General features: G+C 36.6%; 1 pseudogene; it reads right to left on the minus strand.

The window, feature by feature from the left end:
* Window positions 1-6,284: 6,284 nt before the first annotated feature.
* On the minus strand, window positions 6,285-13,769 carry LOC123825786 (annotated as a pseudogene).
* Between the last annotated feature and the right edge of the window lie 2,475 nt (window positions 13,770-16,244).

Genomic DNA, 16,244 nt, shown 5'->3' on the forward strand with positions numbered 1-16,244 from the left:
TGATGTTGATTTGCACACCAAGTGAACAAATTTATTAAAAATGTTATTTAGACAAAGTAAAAAGAATAAAAAACCTATTAAGATGGATCCACAGAAAGTGAACATTGTTATAAAACTCTGCTAATCTAAGCAACTTTTTATATTTTATTTATTATGCCATTACAGTTGTCCTAATTTTTTTTCTCTCCTTTATCTCCCCTCTGCCACACCCCCTCTCACCCTCCAGACTTCCCACCCCTTAGTTCATGTCCATGGGTTGTACATATAAGTTCTTTGGCTTCTACATTTTTTATACTATTCTTAACCACCCCCTGTTTATTTTATGACTACCAATTATGCTTCTTATTCCCTGTATCTTCCCCCCTCATTCTCCCTCACCCCCTCCCCACTGACAACCCTCCATGTGATATCCATTTCTGTATTCTATTTCTGTTCTAGTGGTTTGCTTAGTTTTTGTTTTTCAGATTCAGTTGTTGATAGTTTTGAGTTGGTTGTCTTTTTACCATTCATAGTTTTTTATCTTCTATATCTTAAATAAGTTCCTTTAACATTTCATGTAGTAATGGTTTGGTGATAATACACTCCTTTAGTTTTTCCTTGTCTGGGAAACTGTTTATCTGCCCTTTGATTCTAAATGATATCTTTGCTGGGTAGAGCAATCCTAGCTATAAGTTCCTGCTTTTCAAGACTTTTGATATTTCTTGTCAATCCCTTCTAGCCTGCAAAGTTTCTTTTGAGAAACCAGCTGACAATCTTATGGGAACTCCTTTGTAGATCACTCTCTGCTTTTCTCTTGCTGCTTGTAAGATGCTCTCTCTACCTTTAACCCTAGGCATTTTAATTAGGGTATGTGTCCGTATGGTCTTCTTAGGGTCCAACTTGATTGGGATTCTGTGTGCTTCCTGGACTTGCATGTCTATTTCTTTCACTAAATTAGGGAAGTTTTCTTCCATTAATTTTTCAAATAGATTTCCAATTTCTTGCTCTTTCTGTTCTCCTTCTGGAACCCCTACGATGAGCATGTTGGAATGCTGGAAGTTGTCCCAGAGACTGTTTATACTATCCTCATTTTTAAAAAATTCTTTTTTCTTATTGTTCTGCATGGTTGTATTTTCTGCCTTATGTTCCATATCATTGATTTGATTCATAGCTTCATCTACTCGTCTGTTGTTTCCCTGTAAATTGTTCTTTACTTTGATTAGTGTATCCTTCATTTCTGACTGGGTCTTTTTATGCTGCTGAGGTCCTCACCAAGTTCCTTGAGCATCCTTATAATCAGTGTTTTGTACTCTTCATCTATAGATTGTTTATCTCCCTTTTGTTTAGCTCTTTTTCTGGAGTTTTGATCTGTTCTTTCATTTGGGCCATGTTTGTCTCTTCAACTCAGCAACCTCCCTGTGTTTGTTTCTATGTATTAGGTAGAGCTGCTTTGACTCTGTGTCTTGGTAGTGTGGCCTAATGTAGTAGGTGTCTGTCCTGTAGGGTCCAGTGGCACAGCCTCTCCTATCACCCAACCTGAGTACCAGAGGTTCACCCTTCATGTGTGCACCTCTGGTAGTTGAGCCTTGATTGCTGTTGGCAAGTCAGTGCGAGGAATTTACCCAGGCCAGTCAGCTACAAGGACTAGCTATGACCACTGACCACCGACCACCAACCTCCTCCCTTCTTGGAAGATCACCTGTGCAGGGGCAGGGTGGTTGTGCTCTGACATGGCCTATAGCTGTCCCCTGGGTGCCTTGGGCCTGGGGTTTGCCAGGTAATTTAGGCCAAATTCAACTCCCACCTGTGTTCTTCCCAGGGCCACCCTGCATGAACTACAAAGCAATTAGAGATGGCTGCCACTTGTGTTGGGCTTGGAGACTCCCAGGTGAAGCCAAGCAGTGAATCTAGCCTGGCTGCTGCTAGTGTTCAGCCTGGGGTCACTTAACAAACAAGATGGAAGCTATGGGCTCACTGAGTCTAGCTATTGCTTGTTTGATAGGATTTAGGAAGTTGTGAAGCATGAGCCAAGACCAGCTATTCATATGGAAAAGTCATGGTTAACAGTTTGGGTGTGCCAGTAATTTGGGTGTGATAGAGTCTCAGGGAATCTCCAGGGTGGGGCAAACAGTGTTAGCCAGGTTGATGGAGTCTCAGATATAACACCCACCAGCTGCCTCTGGCTGAATGGGGAGAGGGTTCAGAATAGGGACAATGGCTTCTGCCTGCTTTTCTGTCTGGGAGAAAGCAGTCCCCCAGCTCTCGCCTTGATGCCAGACAGTTCATTTCCTCCATGTGTGCCACTAGTGTCTTTCAAGCTGCTACCACAGTGCTAGAGCTCAGAGGGAGTAAGTCTGAGTAAGTACAGGTATGAGTTCTTTAAGAGGAACTGCCTGGGACTCTATGAGTGTCTTCCACTGACTCAATCCCCACTAGTTTTTGCAGCCAGAAGTTATGGGGGCTTACCTTTCTGGCATGGTAACCCTGGGCTTAGGAGCCTTGTATGGGGCTGGGACTCCCAATCCCAACATATGCCTCCTGAATTTTTATCCACCACACATGGATGTGGGACCAGCCCATTCCAAGTCTCTACCCCTCCTGCCAGTCTGGGTAGATGTGGTTTCTTCAATTCTGTAGTTGTCAGACTTCCATTCATCACAATTTATGACATTTCTGAGTGATGATTTTTCTATAGTTTAGTTGTAATTTTGATATGGTTGTGCAAGGAGGTGATCTGTGTTTACCTATGCCACCATCTTGGTCAGAAGTTGGGCACTGGTTTTGAAACTCTCCTTTTGTATGGCTTCATCTGGCTGGAGACAAAAAAATAAAATAATAAATGATACCTCAGTTATGGTTTATTATTGACACTCCCAGACACATGTTGACCGAATGCTCAGAGGTAGAGAGGGTCTTGCCAAATATAGCTTTTATTTTTTAAAAATTTTGTTTGGAAATAACTTCAAACTTGCAGAGTAGTTTCAAAAATCAGACTCAGTTAAAGAACACAAAGCTTTTGCCTTGATCCGTTTGTTGTTAAAATTTTCCCATCTTCTTTAATTACCCTGTTTCCATATGTATATATGTAATATGTGTATACACACAATGCTTTTTTCTGAAAATTTTTAAAGTAAATTGCATACATTTTGGACTGTTACCCCCAAATACTTCATTGTATATTTCCCAATAGTAAGAATATTCTCATGTAATAACAGTGAAAAGTTCTGATATAATTTGCCATCTTTATTCCAATTTCTCAGTGAATCTAATACTGTCCTTCAGAGTATTTTTTTTAATCTCTATTACAGGGTCAAGTCAAAAATCACTGCATTTACTGGTCATGTATTTTTGGTATACTTTAATGTGGAACATTTCCCTAGAGGGTGCCTTGAATTCAATCAACACCCTCTTTACCTTTTTTAATGGAAAATTTCTCATTTGGAATTTGCTGTTTCCTCATGATTAGACTCAGACATAGATTCCAGGCCAGAATACTATACAGGTGATATCAAGTCTTTCTCAGGGCATCACATTGGAAGCCGCATGTTTTTCATCGCCTTTATTGGGAAGGTGAATTTCAATTACCCAAACTGTTGCCCAATTTTTCTGCTGCATAGTTACTATTTTTTCCTTGTGGCAAATAAGCAATCTGTGCGGAAATACTTTAAGACTAAGCTAATATCCTGCTCCTAATCAAAATTTCCTTCTAGCTTTAACATTCATTGATAATTCCTACCTGAGCCATTATTTACTATGATGGATAAAAAAAGGTGATTTTTAAAATTTTTGGCACTTCTTCCATATTTACCATTGAGTGGTATTCTACAGAAAGGAAGATAATTTCTTCTCCTTTCTCTCTCTGTTTCTTTCCCTCCCTACAGTGTGTACTCACAGATTCTTATTTTTCCCCAATGGTTTATAATTTATGACTTTTTCGATTATTTTGCTTCTCAAATTATTCCAGTTTAGGTCAATGGGAGCACCTTCAAGCTCATTCCCATATTTGAACAACATACCTAAATTATTTATTTGAACACTTTCTTACTTTCTGACACAACAAGATATTTTAGGCTCAAATTGTTCCTCCTCTGACCTCACATTGAAATTGGCCTTTTTCCAAAGGAACCCTCCTTCATTTTAGTGGGGCATGTTGGACACCAAGATCTGGGCTCTGGGTGTACTAATTCCTACTGAGGTGTTGTTTCTAAGCAATTTGGGCAGACAGAGCTAAGAAATACCTGAATGCATATACTACAGTAGTTTCTCCTTATCTGTGATTTTGCTTTCTGTGGTTTCAGATAGTTACCTACAGTCAACCAATATCCCAAAATACTGAATGAATGATTTCAGAAATAAACAATCATACATTTTAAATTACATGTGGTTATGAGTAGCATGATGAAATCTCATGCTATTATGCCCCATCCAACCTGGGATGTGAATCTTTCCTTTGTCCAATATCTCCACGATGTGGAGCTCCCTACCCATTAGTTACTTAGTAGTCGCCATCTGTTATCAGATCACACTGCTTGTGTTCAAATAACCTTTATTTTACTTAATAACAGCCTCAAAACACAAGAGTAGTGGTGCTGGCAAAAAGTAGATATGCCAAGTGGGGCTAAATCATCTGGGTGATTTGATGTTTCACAAAAAACCCTGCATGAGACATGATACATGAGCGGGTGTGTTCATGTTAAAATTGCAAATCATCAGTTGCCCATAGATATGACCTTCTGAATCACTTAAATAATTTCACAGAGGAAAATTCAAGCTTAATGCAAAGTTTGATGCAGATTCATTGCTCTACTCACTCAGTCATTTTGAATGTGATGGCCACACAGTACACATGCTCTCTCAATGGCATTTACTGCCCCCACTGACTAGTATAGTGAAGTTGTCATTGTTCATGCATGTGCATTTCAGTCCACTCTCCTTGGCTGTCAGTTTACATCGATGTCGTGCAAACCATCTTGTTATATTAACAATGGCTGGAAACTTTCTGGACAGACCTCTAAACATATATATTTACATACACACATAAATGCATGCAGATATGCATGTCTAATTTTTCATGCACACATAAACACATACCTTAGGGACCATAAATTTACATCTATGCCAGTCCATTTTCATTTATTCCACATTTGTATGTTCCTTCTTCCAGAGGGAAAATTCTGGCTCCTACCATCAATACATCTTCTCATCCTCTCAGTCTTGTACTACCTATGAAATAGTTTCATTAGTATCTGTACAGAGTAGTCCCATATTCCTGCTTGTCAAAACCAACTGGACCCAGTAATTTTATGCCTAGTGATTTATATAAAAAAATAACTTATATGTCTACCACAACCTTTTATAAGAATGCTTATAGGAACTTTATCATAGCCAAAACCTGGAAACAGCCCAGTTGTTTTAAGAGAAGAATGGATAAATAATCTGTGATAGATTCATGCAATTGAATGCTACTCAGCAATAAAAAGAAACACATTACTTCTGCATGCAGTGATATAGATAAATTTCAACAACATTCAGATTTTAAAAACAGAAAAAAAACAGAATGTATGAGTCCATTTGTATGAAGTTTGAGAATAGGCAAAATTAATATATGCTGATAGAAAGTCAATCACTACTTGTTTTTGTTGGAAATGTAGCTGGGCAGGGCATTAACTTGGAAGGAGCATGGGAAAAAATTCTGAGATTAAGGAAATGTACTATGTCCTGATAAGGATGTGAGTTACATGGATGCATGTGTTTGTCACCATGGATTGAACTTTACCTTTAATATCCATTCATTTCACTGTCTGTAAATTGACCCTCAATTTTTAAAAAATTTTCTGGAGTAGAATAGAGGCTTCCAATTTTAGCTGAAACTAGAATCCTTGTATTATAACACTCCTTCTTCTAGATTGCCTCACTTCTGATCCTTCTCCATCATTACTTGCCAGGACCCTGAAGGCATTTTTGTTTGCTATTCCACATTGATACATCTACTTATTTTTATTATCATTGCAAGTATATGAAGTACAACATAGGTATTAGAATTGTACAAATAATTAAATGACATTATCAACTATTTAGGTCAGGCCTATATATATACTTTAGTGTATTAAAGATGTGAATGTAAATTGAAAATATTTAAATAATACTGAATTTTAAAATGAATTCTCAGCAGAGGCCTTTGCCTATGTGATCTATTAAGACAAAAACAAAAGCAAACAAACTGCAATGTAGTCAGACTCTGCATGAAAACAGCTGATTTCCAACATTAACTGATCAAAAATCAATTCAATGAGGAATTGATCTTCTCAAACCTTCTCATAAATTCTGATGTATCATGCCCCTAATCTTACATTTCTTTAAAAAATAGAGATAAGTTGAATATCTAACACTCAAACTAGGGGACAAAAATTTGTAGATTTGTAGTAATAACAATAATTAAAAACAATCTGATGAGACTAAACTCAGAAAAAAATTAAAATATCATCATGTCATTCCCTAGTGACTTGGAATCATGACCACTAAAACAAGGAAACAGTTTTAAAGTTGACACAGCAAACAAGTGCTGACAAGGATATGAAGAAAAGGGAACCCTAGTGCCCTGCTACTGGGAATGCAGACTGGTGCAGCCACTGGGTAAAACAGTATGGAGTGTCCTGAAAAAATTAAAAATGGAACTACCTTTTGACTTAGCAATCCCACTTCTAGAAATATATCCTAAGAATCCAGACACACCAATCAAAAAGAACATATACATCGTTATGTTCATAGCAGCATTATTTACAATAGCCAAGATCTGGAAACAGCCCAAAGGCCCATTAGTAGATAAGTGGATAAAAATGCTATGGTACATTTACACAATGGATTACTATGCAGCCATAGAAAAGAAGGTACTCTTACCTTTTGTGACAGCATGGATGGACCTGGAGATTATTATGCTAAGTGAAATAAGCCAGTCAGAGAAAGACAAATGACATACGATATGACTTACATGTGGAATTTAATGATCAAAATAAACTGATGAACAAAATAGAAACAGGCATGGACACACGGAACAGACTGACACTTGTCAGAGGGGAGCAAGGAATAGGCCCAGACAACAGTGAGGTGTTCAGAGGGAAAAGGAGGCAGGGGCTGGGTGAAAGTGGGCAAAGAGGGGAAAATCGGGACATCTGTAATAATGTCAATAATAAAATAAAGAAAAAATAAAATGGCAACTTTTTCTATGCTGTACATCTCAAACTAATAAGAAATACTATTGAGTGTAACAATAAACAAACAAGTAAATAATATGGCAGCTTTTTATGCATAATTTGCATCCTTTTAAATATACTAAAATAGTGATTTTCAAAATGTTCTGCACACTTGCATTATCTGGGGCACATTAAAAAATACTGATGGCTCCATCTCCCCCAGAGGTTTGATCTGTGTTGGGGCCCCCATATTGGTATTTCCTCTCCATGTAAATCTATTATGCAGCTAGGGATAAGAACCTTTGTACTAAAGAATGATACATTCAAAACACTATGTGAATCTATCTATAGTCAATGTATGTGTTAATTAGTAAGCACGAAACCTAAAACTTTAAAAAATCATTAGAGGTCATCTCATGTAACCTTTGTCATTCTTCTTATCTGCCAACTACAGAGGTCCTCAGTGAGCTCAGCTACAATTATTCACATGATTTAGTCCAAGTTACTATGGGTTCTTGAAAATGAAATGCTTAGATAGCTACAAATATTCTACAATTGAGAATTTGAGACTTGTTTTGCATTTAGAACTCAGACTTACTTGTCCCTTTGTGAGTCCCAACTAGTGAGATTTGTCCACTCTTTCACTTCACTATAATTTTTAGGTGTTGTTATTTCTAAAATAACAAGTAGGCTTTGTTAGTTCTAAATTCTCAAACCTAAACTTGAACTCTTGATAGTTTAAATATCACGTAAGCATCATCTCTAACTTCATTCTCAGCCATTTTATCCATTGAGATTCCAAAGAAATACAAATATTTTGAAAATAATATAACCAGTTTGTCTACTTAAGTATTTATTTCTGTACTTAGCATTTCTGTGATTGAGCATTATTTCTGTATTTAGAAGAAAAATACTCTTATCACTACTGTTTTCCAATCAACCAATTTTCTCTGTATTGTGGTCTCTTTGCCATCTCATCTCTGCACTTGATTCAGTGATCATCTCGTCAAGATTACGATGCTCTACAAAGACAAGTTCATGTAATAAACTTGTTTGGCCTTTGGTTGATTAAAGAATCAGTTTACTCATTATTGAATCATTGTCATAATAGAGGTGTTTGCAGCACATTCATTTCCAACAGGACATAGTAGTCTACTCTTTTAACGGAAGTAATTCTCTCTCTCAAGCTATAGGCTTTGAAGAGAAACATTGAAGTTTACCTTTGTTTTCCATTTGTTACCTATGGTTTCTTCAAATTCCTGGCCTTGCTTGAAGAAGATCACTGTATTTCTAAAGGTGCTTTCAGTGCTGATGGTTACAATATTCCTTTCTTACTGATGATCACCCTGGGTCTGGCCAAATTTCCCAGTTTTCCAGTGGCTAACCCCACACTACAAAATAAAGACAATATTTGAATTGTGTTGACCAAAATAGAGGATCTAGTAGGTCTGTAGAGGCCACATTCTGGGCTCAGATGTGTCTCAGGTATGTAGATGGCAGGTAGTGTCAACACTATTAAGTACTCCTCCCATGTTTCATCACCTACTAGAAATACATGTTATGGACTTGAGCATTTTGGGGTTGGTTATAAAAGCAATGTCTGCACATTCTAAAAAGAAAAGTATTCAGCCTAAATACTGCAAGTTGTCCACTTTACCACATCAAACCCCAAAATCCACAGAAAATTTTCTGAGTACAGGTCTTTTACATCCTTGGTTAGGTTTATTCCTAGGTATTTCATTACTTTTGAAGCAATTGTAAATGGGATTGTTTTCTTAATTTCTCTTTCTGTCAGTTCATTATTGGCATATAAAAATGCAAATGATTTCCAGATATAAATTCTGTATCCTGTTACTTTGCTGAATTCATTTATCAGTTCTAGTAGTTTCTTGGTGGAATCTTTGGGGTTTTCTATGTACAGTATCATGTCATCTGCAAATAAAGACAGTTTCATTTCTTCCTTTCCAATTTTGGATGGTTTTTATTTCTTCCTGTCTGACTGCTGTGGCTAGGACTTCCAGTGCTATGTCAAATAAAAGACATAAAAGCAGACATCTTTGTGTTGTTCCCAACCTTGAAGGGAATGCTTGTAGTTTTTGCCCATTGAGTATGATGCTGGCAGTGGGTTTGTCATATATGGACTTTGTTATGTTTAGGTATGCTTTCTTTAATTCCACCTTGCTGTGAGGTCTTTTCTAATCATAAATGGGTGCTGGGTTTTATTCAATGCTCTTTCTGCATCTATAGATATGATCATGTGCTTTTTATCCTTCATTTTGTTTATGTGGTGAATCATGTTTATTGATTTGTGAATGTTGTACCAACCTTGCATTCCCAGAATAAATCTCACTTGATCACAGTGTATAATCATTTTGATGCATTGCTGTATTTGGTTTGTGATGCAGACCCCAGCTCACTGGGTCCACGACATTGTGGATGTGACACGAGACATTAACATAGACTACCAAGTCCTGTGGAGGAAAAGGGCGGGTGGCTTCACTTTCAAGATGAGCCAAAAGCCGAGGCCTCCACCATGACAGGCTTTTATTTCTTTTCTGGGCACATTACATGATGGTCCTCATTTACTATGCACAGGTTGGCTTTAGGTGTTTACCTTTTACAGAAAACAAAGGAGCTAATTCCGCTAATCACATCACAGAAGAAGGATATTTGCAAATGAAAAGGGAAAAGTAGTATGGTTACACTACATACTGGGGAGTTTTAGCATGGATTTTAGGAAAGTTGCAGCAAGCACTTGCTGTCTCAATTCAGGGTGAGGGAGTTTTAGCAATAGCAAGTCTCATAGTGGCCTAGGTCCATTGCAAGTCCCACGGGAGAACCTATCCGTGGGTATATGTCCTGTGCATCTCGGAGTGGGAACTGGGCCCATACCAGGCAGAACGATCTCCTACAGGTTTGCTAGTATTTTGTTAAGGATTTTAGCATCTGTTCATCAGGGATATTGGCCTATAGTTTTTTTTTGTATTTTTAAAACCAAAAATACAAAATTAAGTTTTAAAATTAGGATAATGCTGGCCTTGTAAAATGAGTTTGGGAGCCTTCCATTCTCTTGAATTTTATTAAATAGTTTGATAAGGAAAGGTGTTAATTCTCAGCATGTTTGGTAAAATTCACCTGTGAAATGATCCACTCCAAGGCTTTTGTTTATTGGGAATTTTTTGATTACCACTTCAATTTCACGAGGTGTAATCTGTCTATTGAGATTCTCTGATTCTTCCTGATTTAGTTTTGGAAAATTGTGTGTTTCTAGGAATTTATCCATTTCATCCAGGTTGTCCAATTTGTTGGCATGTAGTTGTTCATAAGATTTTCTTCCAATCCTTTGTATTTCTTTAGGGTCAGTTGTTATTTCTCTTCTTTCATTTCTGATTTTATTTATTTAGGTCCTTTTCTTTTTTTTCTTGATGAGTCTAGTTAAAGGTTTTTCAATTTTGTTTATCTTTTCAAAGAAGTATCTCTTGGATTCATTGTTCTTTTGCATCATTTTTTTTAGACTTTATTTCATTGATTTCTGTTCTGATCTTTATTATTTCCTTTCTTCTACTCACCTTGGGCTTTGTTTCTTATTCTTTTTCAAGTTGTTTTAAGTGTAAAGTTAGATTGTTTATTTGGGCTTTTTCTTGGTTCTTGGGGTTTTATTTTTGTTTGCTTTAGTTTTTTTTAGATAGGCCTGTAGTGCTATGAATTTCCCTCTTAAGATTGCTTTTCCAGTGTCCCACAGATTTTGGATTTTTGTTTACTCATTTTCATTTGTTTAAAAGTATTTTTTTATTTCTTCCTTGATCTCTTTGTTGATCCATTCCTTGTTTAATAACATGTTGTTTAGCTTCCATGTCTTTCTGAGTTTTTCAGTGTTGATCTTGTGATTGATTTCTAGTTTCAGAGCATTGTGGTCAGAGATCATGTTTGATATGATTTCAATCTTCCTAAATTTATTGAGACTTGTTTTGACTTCTAACATGTGGTCTGTCATCTCTTGCGCACTAAAAAAGTATGTATATTCTGCTGCTTTAGGGTGAAATACTCTGAAGATGTCAAATTCATTTGACCTAGTGTGTCATTTAAGCCCATGTCTAATGGGGTGTTAAAATCTTCAACTATGACTGTATTTCTGACAATCCCTTCCTTTATATCCATCAAGATTTGCTTCACATAACTAGGTGTTCCTATGTTGGATGCACAAATGTTTACTAGGGTTATATCCTCTTGTTGGATCATTCCCTTTATGATTATATATTGTTCTTCTTTGTCTTTTATTATAGTCTTTGTTTTAAAGTCTATTTTGTCAGATATAAGGATTGCTACCCCAGCTTTTCTTTCTTTTCCATTTGCGTAAAATGTCTTTTTCCTTCTTTCTATCTGAGATGGGTCTCTTGGAGTCAACATATGTATCAGTCTTGTTTTCTTATCCATTCAGCTACCCTATGTCTTTTGGTTGGAGCATTTAAGCCATTTACATTGAAGGTAATTTTTGATAGATACATATTTAGTGACATTTTATTGTTAGACTTTTTCTAACAATAGACTTTTTCTAACAATTTTCTTCTCTTTTTTTCTTTCTCTTTTTTTCTTCTTCTTAAAGCAAGTCCTTTATCATTTGTGGCAGTACTAGTTTGATGTTAACAAACTCTTTTGTTTTTTTCTTCTGGGAAGATCCCTATTTCTCTGTTGATTTTAAATTATAGCCTTGCTGGGTAAAGTAGCCTTGGTTGTAGGTCCTTGCTTTATATCACTCTAAATATTTCATGCCATTGTCTTTTGGCCTAAAATGTTTTTGTTGAGTAATCAGATGATAGTCTAATTGGTGCTTCCTTGTGTGTAACTACCTACTTTTCTCTTGCAGCTTTTAGGATGCTCTCTTATCATTTTAATTCTGATGTGTCTCCATGTAGGCCTCTTTGGGTCCAAATTGTTTGGGACTCCTGGAGCTTCCTGGACTTGTGTGTGTTTTCCCTTCACCAGATTAAGGAAGTTTTTATTCATTATTTCTCAAGTAGGTTCTTAATCCCTTGCTTGCTCTCTTCTCCTTCTCATATTCCCATGATGTGGATGTTGTTACACTTCATGTTGTCCAAAATGATTTTTAAGCTCCCATTTTTTAATTCTTTTTTCTTTTTGCTGCTCTGCCTGAGTGTTTTTTCTACCTTGTCTTCCAAATCACTGAGTCCATCCTCTGCTTCATCTAACATATATTTATTTCTTCCAGTGTATTATTTAATTCAGATATTGCATTCTTTATTTCTGACTGGTGCTTCTTTAATGGTTCTCATGTCTTTTTTCATGCTGTTATAATCATTACCCTAAACACTCTATCTGATAAATCTATTGCCTCCACTTTATCTAGTACTTCTTCTGGAGAATTCTCTTGTTCTTTCATTTGGGGTCTGTACTTTGTCTTCCCATTTTGACTGCTTCTCTGTATTTTCCTAATCAGTTGTTGGAAATGTTTTTCAAACTAAATTTCTGTGGTAGAGCTTGAGGATCTACATTTTACCAACCACCAGGCACTTACATGCACTCTGAAATTTGAAAATGACAGAATAAGGAGTCCTTCATTGAGACTGCCTTATATTTTGCTTCTTCCTCAGCTGAAAATGAAGTTCAAACATCTAAACAATCTGATAGTATGGATCTATCTCCATAAGATTGCATAGTTTTCTGAGTAACATGACATGATCTTGCTAATTTTGCCTATAAATAAAAACTTTCTCATAAGCTTTCTAAATAGGTAAGTAAAGCTACAGGCACTTTGACAAGCATGGCAACCTGGAGTCATTGACCTTACTGTCTATTAGATTTATAGAGCTCTGGAAATGTCCAAAGACTCTTTCCATCTATTCGGCTCATATCTCTGGAACATTCTATAGAAATAGTGCCAAGTAAAGTTGATGTAAGTAATGACTAGATTTTCTATCTCCATCCAATGCTCCAACTCCAGGAAAGTCTAATGTTAGTATAACTGAATTTGAATTCATTGCCACAACTCAATTCTTTTTATCTCAGTAACTTCCCTAGGCTACAAACATCCTGCTTTAATGCATCTTCTTTTTACAAACTGTATATCTACATGATTAAGTAATAATAGACTACCTAGGGGTAGAGAGAGAAAACTTATAGTTTAGCTAAAAATCAAAATTTTAACTTCCACATCTTCAACTTCTTATATCATGAGACTTTTAGCTATTATAAAAGTAGCTTTCAGGAAAGTCAGGGAATGGGTTGACTAAACTTTTAAGACTTCACTCCTGCAGGCTTAAATAAAGCCCTATCGATATGAAACTTCTTTTGGCATTAGTGGGAGTTCTATGCATTTAAGCATCTCTCACATAGGTTAAAGTCTATTGAAATTGCCACAAACAAAATGCAAATAAATTATCTTACACAAGAAAGATCAATCCCAAAAGAGGATTGTACTTCAGGTTGTGCAACCTTTCCCCAGGCTCCTGGAAAAGGAGTTAAAAGGAAATAGTCATGCAGCTTTCTCCCAAAGAGTCTTTTCAGCAGGAAGAAGAAAGAGCCTTTCTTGCCAAAAGCTTTCATGTAGTCATCGAAGTGTACACTGGAGACTAGCTTCCACATGTCACCAGTCTGTTGCTCACTGTGTCATATGAGGTGAGGTTCATGAGACTCATGTAAAATCCTGATGCCTCAGAAGATGCTTTTCAAAGATGTCCATGGCATATGACTCTCACAGAGACCCAACAGTGAAAAGCAAACTCAGGCCCAGGCAATGAATGGCTCATCAATCATCCATTAGGACAAAACAAACTCCCACATAATGTTTCCTTTAGTCTATAAAAGTTTTTATAAAAATCAATGAGAGTACTGTTTGAACTTTCAAAAAATGTTAATCAATCTAACAATTTTTAGGAAGTTCTTAGGTCATTAATGCTTTGGGAAAGACTCAATGAGTTGAGTTGTATGCCAACTAAATTATCTGAGCATGAATGAATGAGGTGTGTGTGTGAGTATTTTAACATCTTGGTTCCTCTCAATTGTGAGTGTACAAAATGAAGAATTCTTATTAAAAAGAGAAGAAAGAAGAGGACATATACCTGAGTATTGTGATAACCACTTCCACTATGTTGTGGGAGAGAACAGCTAGAAGCAGTATGAGTCCTTTCAAATAAATCTATAATTATATAAAGAGAAAAGATTTTCTATAAGAATAATACTAATGTACACAGAGAACACATTATGGGACAGTCATTGTGCTACGTGCTTAATATGCATAATTTAAAGTAATATTAACAAATCCAGGAGTTACTTACTCTTATTATATTCATTTTACCAATGAGAAAATTGGAGCTCATGGTGGTTAGGTAATTTGTCCCCAAAACTTGAATAAGGAGAGGCAGGATTTGAACCTGACATTGTTCCCCAGTGCCTAGATTCTGACCATTATTTTCACTACTCCTCCTGTGCCATCTGTGTTGAGTCCCTGGCTGAAGGTCAAGTGATCTTGATGTCACCAGGACTGGATAGAGACACTCATTCTCTCCTCAAAAATCAAGAGCTGAGGCATTGAGCTTACCATGGTCACCAGAGCATCAGTCTTTGACCAGGAGGAGCAAATGTAAAACTACTTTGAATAAAGTGTTGTTCTTGGGAATACCTAGATGCTGCTCTGCCTTTTTCTTAGCAGTTTTTCCACATTGACAATAATCCTGGCTGTCAGACTGCAGATATTACTAAATTTCATATGCTTAGTACCTGTGCGGGTGCACTTCACAACCATGAAAATATCCCATCATAAATTTGCTTATAACAGGTAGAATTGCTGACCTTCAGGTCTCAGCTCACCAATGCCATGGTTGTGCCATAATAATAGCAATTATGTTGTTAGGATCCAGTCAGGTAAAAAATGTGGAATCATATCCAGTGGGCCTGAGTCTCATCTTACATTATTCATGCCTAAATAATTCAAAGTGGGGATGAAATGATGACTAAATAAATTTCTCAGGTGACCAGCTACTCTAATCCTAGACCCAAGAGAATGTAAGTGGAAGAAATACATTATACTGGGACAGAAGAAACAGCTTTGAAAAAAGGGCTTTTGATTAGTGAGTGTGTTATTTTCTTATCCATAACACATAATAAAAATGAATGATGGAATCACTTGTGCCTTCAAAAATCTAGGCATTCTGCCTTAATCTATGAAAAGCTCCCAAACCCTCCACTCAAGCCAAATTCTTGTATTCAGAGGGACTGGTACAAGAGGGCTGTATGAATTCTCAGATGTCCCTGTATTGCATGTAGAAATAGCCATGGTATTCAAACTATAAACATTGAGGTGTATATTGGCAAGGCTTGTAGCTTTGAAGCAATATTAAATAAAAGAATTTTCTATTTTAGGCTTTTTAGCAATGCACCTGACTGTTGGAATTAACCAGATGTACTTGGAACCAAGAATAAATTCTGAGCACCAGATATGAGTCAGAAGCACAGATCAAAGCCATGAGAGAAGATCTAGATTGAACAAGGCTGGAGACCTTGTTGCTCCTGGCTAAGAAAGTCACCAATATCCTAGAGAAAAAGGATGGATAAAAACACCAGATCCACATTATAACTAGACACATATATTTAGACTTGAATTAAGTATTTGTAAAATGATTATAGTCTCTAAATGGCATGGGTTCACTTTTCACTGACTTACGGCCTATGTAAATTCTCAAGGTGAATGAGGTATATACTTTAATTACACACTGAAAAGAACATCAAGGGGTCCAAGCCAAATAAATGAGGAAACCTTTCTCTATATAGCATGTAATGTAAATATTCCTTACATCTTGTCTTCTAGCTACATCCAATTGTATATTTTGAAAAGCAATAACCAACAACCTGTAGCAAACAAATAAAGAAGTCCTAGTCAGTCCACTTAAATGCCAAAGATCTGACTCCATTACTTTCATTAACTTAGTTGAGGGCTTGCTAAGTGCTAGCACTGTTCAAGGTTCTGGATAGACATCACTGGACAACATTCCATGCCCCGGTGAAATATATTCTGCTTATGGTTTGATAAAGGCTTGAAGCAAGAAATTTGAATTCTAGTGA

The sequence above is a fragment of the Phyllostomus hastatus genome, unplaced genomic scaffold, assembly GCF_019186645.2.
Source record: "Phyllostomus hastatus isolate PE091 unplaced genomic scaffold, TTU_PhHast_1.1 phas_contig_65, whole genome shotgun sequence".
NCBI lineage: Eukaryota > Metazoa > Chordata > Mammalia > Chiroptera > Phyllostomidae > Phyllostomus > Phyllostomus hastatus.